The sequence below is a fragment of the Ambystoma mexicanum genome, chromosome 1p (genome assembly GCF_040938575.1).
Source record: "Ambystoma mexicanum isolate Mex_15411 chromosome 1p, UKY_AmexF1_1, whole genome shotgun sequence".
Taxonomy (NCBI): Eukaryota; Metazoa; Chordata; class Amphibia; order Caudata; family Ambystomatidae; genus Ambystoma; species Ambystoma mexicanum.
Window position 1 is genome coordinate 584,965,758 of NC_090921.1, and position 12,782 is coordinate 584,978,539.

Here is a 12,782-nt window from a genome sequence, read left to right on the forward strand (position 1 = left end):
GATGTGTCTGGATGGTGACACGCAGGGTGGTCAAGGGTGGAGGGAACATGGGATGAGATCAATCTAATGGCACCAGAATGTAAAGGGTTTAACAGGGCAAAAGGTACTGACAGTATTGACAAAATGTTCCGGTCGGGCAAAATAAGAATGGCATCAGAAAATGGCACACATTCCAGGAACGAAGGGGTCACTAATAGTACAATTAACATGAGTAAGCAGAAAGTTTACACAGCGCAAAGGTGGTGGTTGGAGCTGCAACTGGTATGCAAGTGGTCCTAACATTAGGAAAATGCGTGCTTACATGTTTTTCATATTCACCTGCCATAAATGCTGTTACTTGGAGTATTAAAAGAAAATTGCATCAAATGTTTGATTTTGTAGACATTTGTTCACCTCGTGAGTCAGAGTGGTGTGGAGATGCAGCAACCTAGGAGATGGCAGGGATGCAGTTGTGTAAAACCCCCCATCAAGTAGCCTGATATAAGGGCCAGAAAATGAGAGCAAGGGTTTCCAATGACCTTTATTCTCCTTGAGTAGAATTATTTGGTGCACAGCAGAAGTCTACTGTCAAGAGGAGTGAAGAGCAATACGAGGCAGAAATATAGCCTTATAGACAAAGTAAGTTGTCAAAGGTGATTATCCCAATTGATAATGACCCCACCCATGGTCTCTAAGGGTATTAAACATAGTGGTAATAGTCCTACTTGTTTTGGAGTTATGGTGGTAAATACAAAAAAATGTAAACATTTTAATAGTGAGCAAAGTAAATGGAGAAAAAAACATTTTAGTAAATTAAATGTGATTTTATCTTATCTTAAAAAGGTGCTTTTAAAGGTGAAGCACTCTGAACTAGAACGGTTTTAACGTGGGCATGCATTGGATACTTTCAAGTTGATGCATTAACTTGGATGTTGACTGTCACATTGAATGTGCAGTTAAGAAAAGATACTCACAGAGAGGGAGTGACCTGTTGAAAGTAATCCTGCTGGGAAAATGCACTGCAGATTATTTAATGTAGTGAAATGCGTTCTGCTGTTTCCTTGTCTGCTTCTAAAGTCAGAATGTTTGGAATGAAGTCAATACGAGCAGTATACCTCATTCTCAGCATTCTGATTGGCTGAGAGGAGGTCAATAGTGAAGCTGTATAACCCTTTCCGGGAGCTGAAATGGGCATTATGGGTCTGAGCGCTGTGTCAGGGCATAAATGGTGGATGCAAGTCATGACTTTATAAACCCATATTACAGACAGGCTAGTCTTCTCTACTTCTGTGGGTAATCACATTGTGGGGACATCACGTGATCGCGGGAGCGTGTTCTCGCGAGATCTCGGCATACGTGATCTCGCGAGCCCACGCTCCGCGGGAAAGCTTTCCCGCCAGTGTTGATGCAGCGGCAGACCAAGCAGGTCATGCCACAGTGCTGCTCCTGATAAGGAGGCAACAACAGGAGGTTTTGAGCAGCCTCCAGTCACAGCTTCTAGGGCATAAATCCACTGTCACAGGAGGCTACATGGGGGCCCTAGAAGCTTGCAGCGTGCCATCATTGTGCACACCCTTCCCACAGTGAGTTAACTGGGAAGCCATGAAGCTGAACTGAACAGAACTGTGAGTAAATGTTTGTCCCGAGTTAAGGCAGCTTAAGGTCCACCCGTTTGTCTTACAATAAAGACAGTTGGAACCCCTTACAGCGTCCTGTCGTCCTTTAAGGCCACAACATAACTGGCGACGAGGATATTAAAATACCCACGGGCCCACCATGCAAGGCGCCACACTGCCCCCTGCCTTTCTCCCTTCACCAGGGACACCAGCAATTCCATGAATGCAGTGGGAGCCCCTCTTCTCCACCTATCTGGAAGCAGTGGGCGGCACGCGGTATGCCCCCGTCAGGAAGAGGGCAATGCTGTTAAATGCATTGGGGGATGAAGGTCAGCGCATTTTTGCCAGTTTGAAGACAATACCTGCGGCCGATGATGACGACGACGACGACGTCTACAAGGAAGCGACTCGTCGCATTGTGAAGAGGTTCACCAATAAGGAGAACGTTGTACTGCACAGGCTGAGGTTCTACACCCGCAAACAAGAAGGGAGCGAACCCGTGGATGACTACATCACCAGGATGAGGGAGCTGGCTTCTCTTTGCGCCTTTGGCGAAAACGCAGAACAGGTCATCTGCAACATGCTCGTCGTTCAAACTAACTCTAGGAAAGTGCAGGACAAGTTCATACAAGAAAAGGAGGTCACCCTTGACAAGGCCATCCAAATTGCCAGGGCGGAGGAAGAAACCTCGAGCAGACGCAGAGAGGCGGGAAGTCACCTGCCCGTACCCGAACTTGCGGCACTACAATGGAGAGGGCGCAGAGAGAAGCAGTCCCGCGACGGTCCCAGAGACAAAGGTCCCAGGCAAAAGGAGGCACCCAAATGCTATAGATGCGCCAGCACCAAGCACATGGCGAATGATCGTGACTGCCCCGCCAGGAACAAGGAGTGCTCTAAGTGCGGATGCATTGGTCACGTGGCTCCGGCATGCACGTGGCAGGAGAAAACTGTTTCCCGTGTCAATGGTGACTGCGCTTCGAGCGATGATGACGATCTACAGGATAGACCCATGGTCGTCATGGTCAACGCCCCCCATGCCAGGAGGGAAAAGCCCCACTGCACCATTAAGGTTGACGGAATGGAAACGCGCGTCATGGCGGACTCGGGATCTGACCTCACTATCCTCCCCATCAACACATACAAGGAGATGATGGGACAAGCTTAAGTAGAGATCAGAACGACCAGGCAAAAACCGACAGTGTTTGGTGGTGCAACTGTCGACCTTTTAGGCTTCATCAAAGCCCGGATCGATTTCAAAGGGAGGTCTACCACCACCAAAGTGTATTTCTCACCCAAAGGCCCAGCCGTGCTGGGATGGGACGATCAACACAAACTCAGCATGAAACTAGATCCCAGCACTCCGGAACAGGTATTCATGGTCTCCTCAGGAGCAGCGCAAAATTTCAAGGAGATGTTCCCGAACCTGTTTTCCGAGAACCCAGGGAAGGTGAGAAACTTTGTCCACAAGATTCGCCTGAAACCCAACGCGATCCCGGTGAAACACAAAGTCAGGGCAGTACCTGCCTCAGCGAGACCCGCATTGGATGCCCACCTTCGGAAGATGGTCGAAGAAGGAACCATTGAGACCGTGGAATCATCAGAGTGGCTGAGTCCAGTAGTTTTGGTCAAAAAGAAATCCAGCAACAACCTCAGGATCTGCATCGACCTAAGAAGCCTCAATCTAGAGGTAATCACGGATATCTTTCCACTCCCCAGCATCAACGAAATCGTCCTCATGATGAAAGAGGCGGCAATCTTCTCTAAGCTGGACATGCGTGATGCCTATCATCAGATCCCCCTGCACAAATCCTCTCGCCCCCTTACAGCGTTCATCACTCCTTTCGGCACCTTCCAATATACCCGCATGCCATTTGGGTTGTCGTCGGCAGCATCCGCATTTCAGAGGATGATGAACTCCTTACTTAAAGGACTCACAAATGTTTCCTTCTTTCAAGATGATATCCTTGTGTAGGCCAAAGACAACGAGACCCATGACAAGGCACTCAGGACAGTCTTGAGCAGGATTCAAGAGGAGGGCATTCACCTACGCCATGAAAAATGCGTCTTCGGAGTGAACAAGGTAGAATACCTTGGGTACTGCATCTCAAGTGACGGCGTCAGTCCCAAGAAGAACCTCATGCAGGCCATAACAGAAGCCCCGGCTCCGATGTCCAAAGAGGAGTTGCGCTCATTCCTGGGCCTGGCAGAGTACTATGCCAAATTCGTTCCTAGATTCTCTGAGACCACGTCTCCCATAAGGGAGCTTCTGAAGAAGGGGGCAGCCTACTCTTGGGGCCCGGAACAGAACAAAGCTTTCTGTGAAATCAAAAAGAGAATTCTACACGCGCCGTGCCTGAAACCATACAACCCTGAATGGGACACCTGCATTACCACAGACGCCAGCACGTATGGCCTGGGGGCCACCTTGACCCAGAAGAAGGGAGACACTGAGAATATTGTGGCGTTTGCATCCAAAGCGCTGTCATCATCGGAGAAGAACTACTCCACGGTTGAGAAAGAAATGTTGGCATGCGCATGAGCCGTCGACTACTTCAGATCGTACGTATGGGGGACGAGATTCAGGCTGATTACCGACCACAAACCCCTCATTCATATGTTGAGCCCGGGCGGCACCAAGACTGCCACCCCGAGGCTGGCCAGGATCGCCGCAAAGCTTAAAGAATATACATACGAGATAGCCCACATTGCGGGTTGGAAAAACGCACAAGCGTACTGCATGTCCAGACTCCTGAACCAAAGCGCCCCCGGTACCACATTCTTGGAAGATGAGTGTGTCGTAGCCTCCATCAGTGACTTAAGGAATGGCGAGTACATGGACCTGAGTGAGCGCCACTGGCAGGAGGAGTTCGAACAGGACGATGCCCTGCGGCACGTTAGTACCTGGGTTCGCGAAGGATGGCCCAACGAGAGAGCGATCCCCGAAGGCCTTCGTCCCTACTGGAAAGTGAACGAGGAAATCACCACCATGAATGGTCTCATCCTCAGAGGCGATCAAATCATCCTGCCCAGCGGAATCCGCAAGGTGATACTGTGCAGAGCACACTCAGGCCACCTGGGATGCAACATGACCAGATGCAGGATACACAACACCTACTGGTGGCCAGGCATGGACCAGGACATAAGACAAATGGTCGAAAGGTGCCATGAGTGCACCAACAGTGACACGCGCCTAGCTGTGAGGCAAGCCCCCATGCTGCCCACCGAAGTCCCCAAAGGGGTGTGGCGAAAACTAGGTTTGGATTTCATTGGGCCCCTGGACAACATGCCCCCAGAACACAAATACGGGATAGTCATGGTCGACTACTTCTCCAAATGGGTGGAAGCTGACTTCACCTCAGACATCACCACAAGCACAGTCATTGAAGCACTCACCGCCGTACTCCAGCGGGAAGGTCTACCAGAAGAACTTGTCACAGACAACCGAGTCCAGCTAGTCTCCCGAGAAATGGAGAAATTTCTCAAGCTCAACAACATTCGTCAGCGGAGAGCAAGCCTATACCATCCACAGGCCAATGGCCTGGTTGAGCGGGCAAACCGCTTCCTCAAAGGGGCGCTACAACTGGCTCATGCCTCGGGCCTAGACCCGTACAAGACAGTCAAGGAAGCTGAAGCAGCCCACCGCCTCACCCTCAACGCCGTCACAGGTGTTTCGCCATTCCATCTGCTGAGGGAGAGAAGGGCAGCATCCTCACTGGTACCACCCTGGCTCCATCAAGTGAGGGCTGACGAAGACGTGGACATGGATGGCGTAGCGTTTCGCATGCAGCGCAACAAAGAAGCCATGAAGACCCAAGGGGACTTGCGTCAAGCCGCTCGATACACAGCAGTTAACAGAGGTGACCTGGTGAAAATACGCCTTCCCCACAAAGACTCTTCGACTGGCTCCAAATACAGCAGTCCCATAGAAGTTATGGAGAGAGGGTCAAACCACATTTGCACCAGCGACGGAAGGAAATGGAATCTAGAGAGAGTGGCCATGTACCGCAGGAAGGAAGACAGGGAACAACCACACTGGGATACCGGAGAAGATCAAGACCGCCAGGGGACATTCGAAAACCCTCGCCTCTCAGAAAGAGATGCCTTGGAGCCACACCACGGCAGCGAGTTCTCAAGCCCCAACTCTCCGGCTACACCCAGGGAGGCACAGCGAAGAACAAGACAAGGAGAACTCGAATCACTTGCACCTCCTCAAGAGTACTCCAGCAATCCTGCCCAGATACAGATCTAAGCAGACCTCAGAGAGAGAGAAGGAAGCCCAGCAAGTTTGCGGACTTTGTCATGGAATGACCATCCATCCTTTTCTCAGCAAAGGAGGTGTGTGGGGACATCACGTGATCGCGGGAGCGTGTTCTCGCGAGATCTCGGCATACGTGATCTCGCGAGCCCACGCTCCGCGGGAAAGCTTTCCCGCCAGTGTTGATGCAGCGGCAGACCAAGCAGGTCATGCCACAGCGCTGCTCCTGATAAGGAGGCAACAACAGGAGGTTTTGAGCAGCCTCCAGTCACAGCTTCTAGGGCATAAATCTACAGTCACAGGAGGCTACATGGGGGCCCTAGAAGCTTGCAGCGTGCCATCATTGTGCACACCCTTCCCACAGTGAGTTAACTGGGAAGCCATGAAGCTGAACTGAACCGAACTGTGAGTAAATGTTTGTCCCGAGTTAAGGCAGCTTAAGGTCCACCCGTTTGTCTTACAATAAAGACAGTTGGAACCCCTTACAGCGTCCTGTCGTCCTTTAAGGCCACAACACAAATTAACATGGGAATGCAGGTTCTGGTTAGTACTGTTTAGCTTTGCTTGGGAAGTCGTGGGGAATGGCTATAGTATGTATGCAGGGGCCTCTTCGTAGTATACACATCTATGATGATAATGGCATGGGTGGTGGCCTGCATCGTATGCCATCAGCCCACTGTCCCAAGTTAATGGATTGAATGAAGTCGCTGAATGTCAGCCCGTTATGCTCAGGACCCTTCCGCACTTTCATGAGAAAAAAGAGTCAATGGACATAAATGGTGAATGCAAGTAATATTATAAGTAGGTTAGTGTTCTCTACTTCTTAAAGGTAAGTGCCACTCATGTTTTGGATTTGACATTAACATGGGTATCCAGGGTCCGGTCGGTAGTATTTAAGTTTGTCTGGGGAATTGACTGGGGTGTATATACAGGGCCCTACTGAATGCATACAATTCTATTATGTTAATGTTATGAGCATTAACTCAGCTATTACCTTAGGACCCACTGTCCTGAGCTAATCGCCCAAGTGAAGCCGCTTGGTGACAGATTGTTACCACTCAAAACAGCCCAACCCGGAATCCCGTTATCACCATTAGCACTCATGGGGCCTCATTCTATTAGCTCCATGGCTGCCACCATTCTGGGCTCCATTACCAGGTTCCTGCAATGGGGACTTACCGGGTTACTCCGAGATAGGAGGACCCGGGAAGACCTCCATGCAGGAACCCTTCCCCATTCCCATTTGAGCCCCCATCGGGAATGGGGAGGGAGGTAATAATGAGCAGATTACATCTGGCCCGTTATTGCCTCCCTCTTCCCCCCGCGTGACCCAGAAAGCACGCCAGGTTTTACCAGGCGTGCGATCCGGGTCCCGCTATGGGAAGCTTGTAATTGGTGCTCCCGGAATGAAGGGGGCCGGTGCTGTACCGGCCCCCTTCAATCCAGGAGCGTCAGGGTCGTAATGAGGCCCATGGACTGCTGGCAATGTGGCGAGCCGAGAGATTTATGGAGGAGGCCAAAAAGCAAACAGGAAGAGACTGCACTCTCTAGTGGGAATGTGGGAGGGGAAGGAAGTGACTAGGCTGGAGTGCAGAAAAGGCAAGTGCCTTATGTGAAGAGCAAAGTGCTGATGGGTGAAGGTAGAAAGGGGGAGGTGGTGGGATAAGGATCCAGTGAGAGGTAAGGAAGGAGAGCGTAGCGAGCTGGAAAATGGCAGCTGAATTTGAGGTCAGACTGCGAGACAGGAAATGCGGGTGAATGCCAGCAAATACAAACCACGTCCAGTGAGAGGTGATTGGTGCATCCACTTTTTCGGGGTGCTAATGATTTGTATAGGCAGATTGTCCAATGAAAGAATTTGACAACATTCCAAGGGTGATAATTAAATTCTATAAACCAAGGCTGAGTTAATTACTTTGAGTTAATGCCTGCCTCCAAGTTATTGCCATAGCTGAGGGTACTGCATTCAAGAAGTTCATTACACCAAGAGATAACCGCCCCTCTGGAGGTCTGAAGGTTTTTAAAATCGAAATATTTTATGTGAGGTCAATATTATCGAGTGACTGCACTGTGAGCATCCTGCTTTTTTTTCGAGGGTGGCAATAAGGGCCTCAGGGTGCTAATAGTGCAGTATCTAAATGTGTTATGTTTAGTCATTTATAAAGCACACACCACATGTTTGTTGCTCCTCACTTAATAGCAGATCGCACACAAAAGCATTGTAATTCATAACAGCTCACAATATAAACATTGCAGGACCAATGCATGAAACACTGCAATAAGGCATTTGAGCCTACATCTATGTGACATCTCCACAATATGATCTACCCTCAGAACAGACATTTTGACAGCTTACATGTTTTCTAGAGAGGGGGTGGCTATCTTATTCTCAATGGTTACCCACTGCCAGACATCAGTGTCAAGAGAGAGAATGGTCGAGAACCAAAGCCGAAAAACTGTTGCTGAATTCTTCTTCAGGTCCTGCTGACCAACTATTGAATTTAATTTAAGGTTTTACAGATAACAAGTGCAAACTTCCCACCCGCCGGTTGGCTGCCCATAGAACAATTTTGTGCTATAGCACCTTGAAGCGTCCTAGATGGAATTACCAATATAATGTCTCAGACCAAGTAACCGGACCAACCCAAAGAAGATGGTAAAATACTGCTTTTATATCAATGAAGAAAAGCAGGGCTTGTCATAATTCATCAAATTGATTCATGCAGGATCACACTGTCTTTTTGATTATACTTAGTTTATATAATGCTAGATACGTCATCTATGAAGTCACCCTACGTGGAATACTACAAAACCTATCGAGCCGTGGGATTGGATTAGGGGAACATGTCTACATATAGAATGCGTGAACACTAATCTCCCATTGGCGGTCCCTTGTCTGTAGGAAAGGCCCTGAACTAGTTCTAAATATGTATAACACTAATTATAGCAGAGAATATGGCAGCAGAATAATAGTTTACAATAGTGTATGTTAAAGTGCATAGCAGGCTTTTCTGACTGGTTGGCAACCCAAATGCATCCTTGGCCATTTGGCTCGCTACCAGACGTACATAGAATGAAACCCAGGTGCTCGGCGATACGTCAGCTCTTCCCTTGCTTTCCCAATTTGTCTACCCTCTCTCATCGGTAGGCCTCATGCTAATGTCCTCTGTTTGAAGGCTGCACTGTCTCAGAACATTTGAGTGTAGGCACACCATTATCTGATCTACCGAATTAGCTTCAATCCGTATGAATAGCCCTTGTTTACAAACTCTTCGTCACGTGTCACAAGACCACAAATTTGTCAAATTCAACAGTGTATTCAACACTATTTGATTCAATTATACTGGGTGCAGTTGCTCCTCATGATCTTTAGGGACTTGCTCACTCTATCCCATATAACCCTTTATGCACTTTTAATTGTCCAATACTTAGCATCCGTAATTTGTGCTTCTTCCTTCTAATCTTAAGAAATAAGTCTATCGCACACGGTCTGCTCGTTGGACTCCCTTCGTACTTTGCCTTCATCTCTTGAAATAGCATCCTTGGTCCTAGGGAAATGTAATCCTCTATTTTGCAAGAGAATAACAACTTCTTCAACATCCTTTCACTTTAAGACCCTGGGCTCATATTTTGAGATAGCTGGATTGATTGACACAAACCATCTGCCATCTCCTTCTAATCATCTTCCTAAACATTGAATATATACCTCTCATAAGCAAGCTTCTATGTGTTCTTTGTACCTTGTGTTTCGGCGTATTTACAGTTATGGACCAGTGAGTCACTTAATTCTTCTTTATCCTCATGATTACTGTATCATAGCACACATGTTTCTCTTAGTGTCTCAGTTACATTGTCATTCTTCAGTATTTTTATATCCTTTCAGCATAGGTTCTTACATCTTCTTTATTGCATTATTTTGCTGTCGTCAGACTTTGTTTTAAAGTTTATCCATTCTATTCATGGCTGCATTTCGATAGCTCGGCAAAGAGCATCCTTCTTGGTAACTTTCCTCCAGTATGTGAGGATTCATGCATGGATTCCCAATTGTGGCTCTTCGTCTGTCATTCCAATAGGGTGGTGCTAAGGGGGCAGAGACCAGGGAGAAGGTGTCCACCTATTCCTCTACATTCCCCCCTCTGGTTGAGTTCTCGACCAAACTCTTTGCCTCTTCTTCTGCAATTCCTGCTTTGTCTTCTATAATTTTGTCATATTTCCTTTTCTTCAGGACCCATATCTTTGTCACCCCCCTCAGGTGACTGGCATTCTTTATGTGCTCGTCCACACTCAGGTCACATAACGGAAATCCCTTGCTGGTGAGCAGAATATATATCGTCCCATGTACTTCTTCTGATCCTTGGCATAAAGATACTTAGTTCCTGGAGGTGCAAGAGTGCCTTTCTTTATGTACTCTCGGGCACTGGCTTCAGTTTGCTCAATTGTTCAAGCATCAATGTCAATAGTTATCTTCATTTCAATAGCTTTCTTGGCTGTCTTTTTGCATTGTCCCATGATGATCCTTATTAGACAGAATCCTAGCAATACGAACACTAGTATTGCTCCAAGCATTTTGAAAGCATTTGCTAGCCAAGTTGAAATCCTTAAGATCATCTTCAATTTCCTCTACGTCCTCCACCATTTTCGTGTGTAGGCTGGTCAATGTACTTATCGCTTTAGTCAAGATTCCATTTTCTTCATCATGGGCAGGTATGTACGAGCAGCAAGAAGGTCCGACCTTGGCGAACACGCCTCCTTCCATTGCTGTAATGAGGTCCAGGACATACCTGCTCTGAAGGGCCATAAGTCTTATTGCCCTTAATTCTTCTCTGATTGCATCCTTTATTGTTGTATTGATCGACGGCAGCAGTTCCCATCTAGTGATCTGGAGCCACTTGGCGTTCACTCCAACCTGGAGTCCTGGCAAGATTATGGATGTAAATTTCACTGCCATCTGGCTGAAAAATGTGCGTTCATCTGGGATTTCATAATACTCCTCCATTGATTTTGCGGAGAGGTAATTCTCTCTTTTGTGTCGGTTTCTGTGAAGCAAGCTTATCTTTCTCAGGTGTGCATTCATCTCCGGGAAGTCTACTATCTGTAGGTCTCTCTGCATTACTACCAAGGCTGGTATGCTTACCAGTACTAATGAATAAAGTATTCCCCAGTCTGGTGGTAACATTATACATGCTCTTGTTCCACAAGCCCAATAATGATCCATCAGGTCTGCGGTTCCATCTTTCATGCCTGGTATATCAAAAATCCGGCCACATTTGATGTTTTCTCCAATTTTTATTTTGCCATTATTTCTGAAGCACAAGGATTAATTCTTTAGGGGCAATGTCTGTAATGGTCCCCCGTTCATCATCGACCCAAGTGAGTAATTTTACAATTTTAGGCCACCAGTCTTTACATACCTTTCTAGCATTCATCACAACTTCTTCCCATTGTATGGTACATGCCAGTGTTTTGCACACAACCAATCCTTTGGCCCATCCTTCAGGACTAAGCACTGTTCCCTTTATTTGCAGTTGTCCTGTCTCCCAATATATTGGTATTTCTTCTTCACTCATGCCCTCACAGTTCAACATCTTGTTCTCCTCTCTCTTTATTCCTGCTCCATTCATTCCAGTTTGTTCATATTTGATAATTCGATGTATTATGTTTTTGTTTTTTTAAGATTTTGCATCCTGTACATAGTCGTCTTCTCTCTGATTTGTTTTCTTATTCAGCCATACTATGGATGCTGTTCTTCCCTGGAATTGTCCTCTGGTTAGGCTAAGTACAAGGTGGGTCAAGCAGTGTGCCTTTTTAACGTATACTTCTGTAGCTAAGAATATTTTAGATGTTTCCAAGGCATAGGGGATCAAGGAACATACATAACAGCTTCTGTCCGATGGACTTCTTCCTACTTCTTTCATGTGCTGATACCATAGGGTCCTACTTCTTTCATGTGCTGATACCATAGGGTATTTTTTAAATGTACTGCCTCATCTAAATATGTGTTTATAGTTTCACAATATTCCCCACTCTCTCTTTTATGTCAAAACAGGTGTATTGTTATATTATGAAATCTGGACATTATATCTTTGGCAGAGACAGCAGTAGATGTTTCTGTATTATTCATTATGCTATCATCATTTATAACATTTCTGAAGGCCATTATAATAAGGAGGGAAACACAAATCATAGTACCAACTGATATCACTGTTACTATAATATAAAAAGAAGGCAATCGCATCTTTGAACTGTTGAAACTCCTACATTGTATAAATATGCACATGCATTACCTCCTTTTTTAATGAATTCTATATCAGAAATTGGAGTATTGCTTCAATTGTCACTCTCCAAATGATTCAACTATTCTTGGGGTTCTCCAAAAATGCGATAATGTTTTTTCCCCTTTGGGTAAAAGCTGGATATGTTTCAGAAATGGAAGAAAAAGAATAGCTAAGAATGTGTATACCAATATAATAATAAGCATCATTGATAAAAATCAAAATAATGTTTCCTTCTTTTCTTCTTTCAGAGCTCAAACTCTTCTCACATTATCTCTTTGGGCTTAATCCAGGGAAAGTATTCCTCAATTACTGTTTAATTAATCAGTTCAAAAGACAACCCTAACCTAAAAATGTTTCAAGTTCTTTATCTGTGTTCTTGGCCATAGATTACGTTGTCATTCTTTGCCACTCTTCTCTTACTTCACTGTGGGCACATGCTTTACTGGGGATACTTGCTTCACCGAGGCTTAACCTTTATCAGGCTTGATGTCATGCAGATAGATCCAAGCTTGTCCGCCCTTGAGCTTCGTAGCAGTAGGGCTTATTTCCTCCACTTTATACGGTCCATTAAAACAAGGGGTATTCCAAGAACAAACACATTTTCTTAATAGCACCTGGTCGCCTGGGTACATCAATGGAGGATTTAATGAGCCTTCC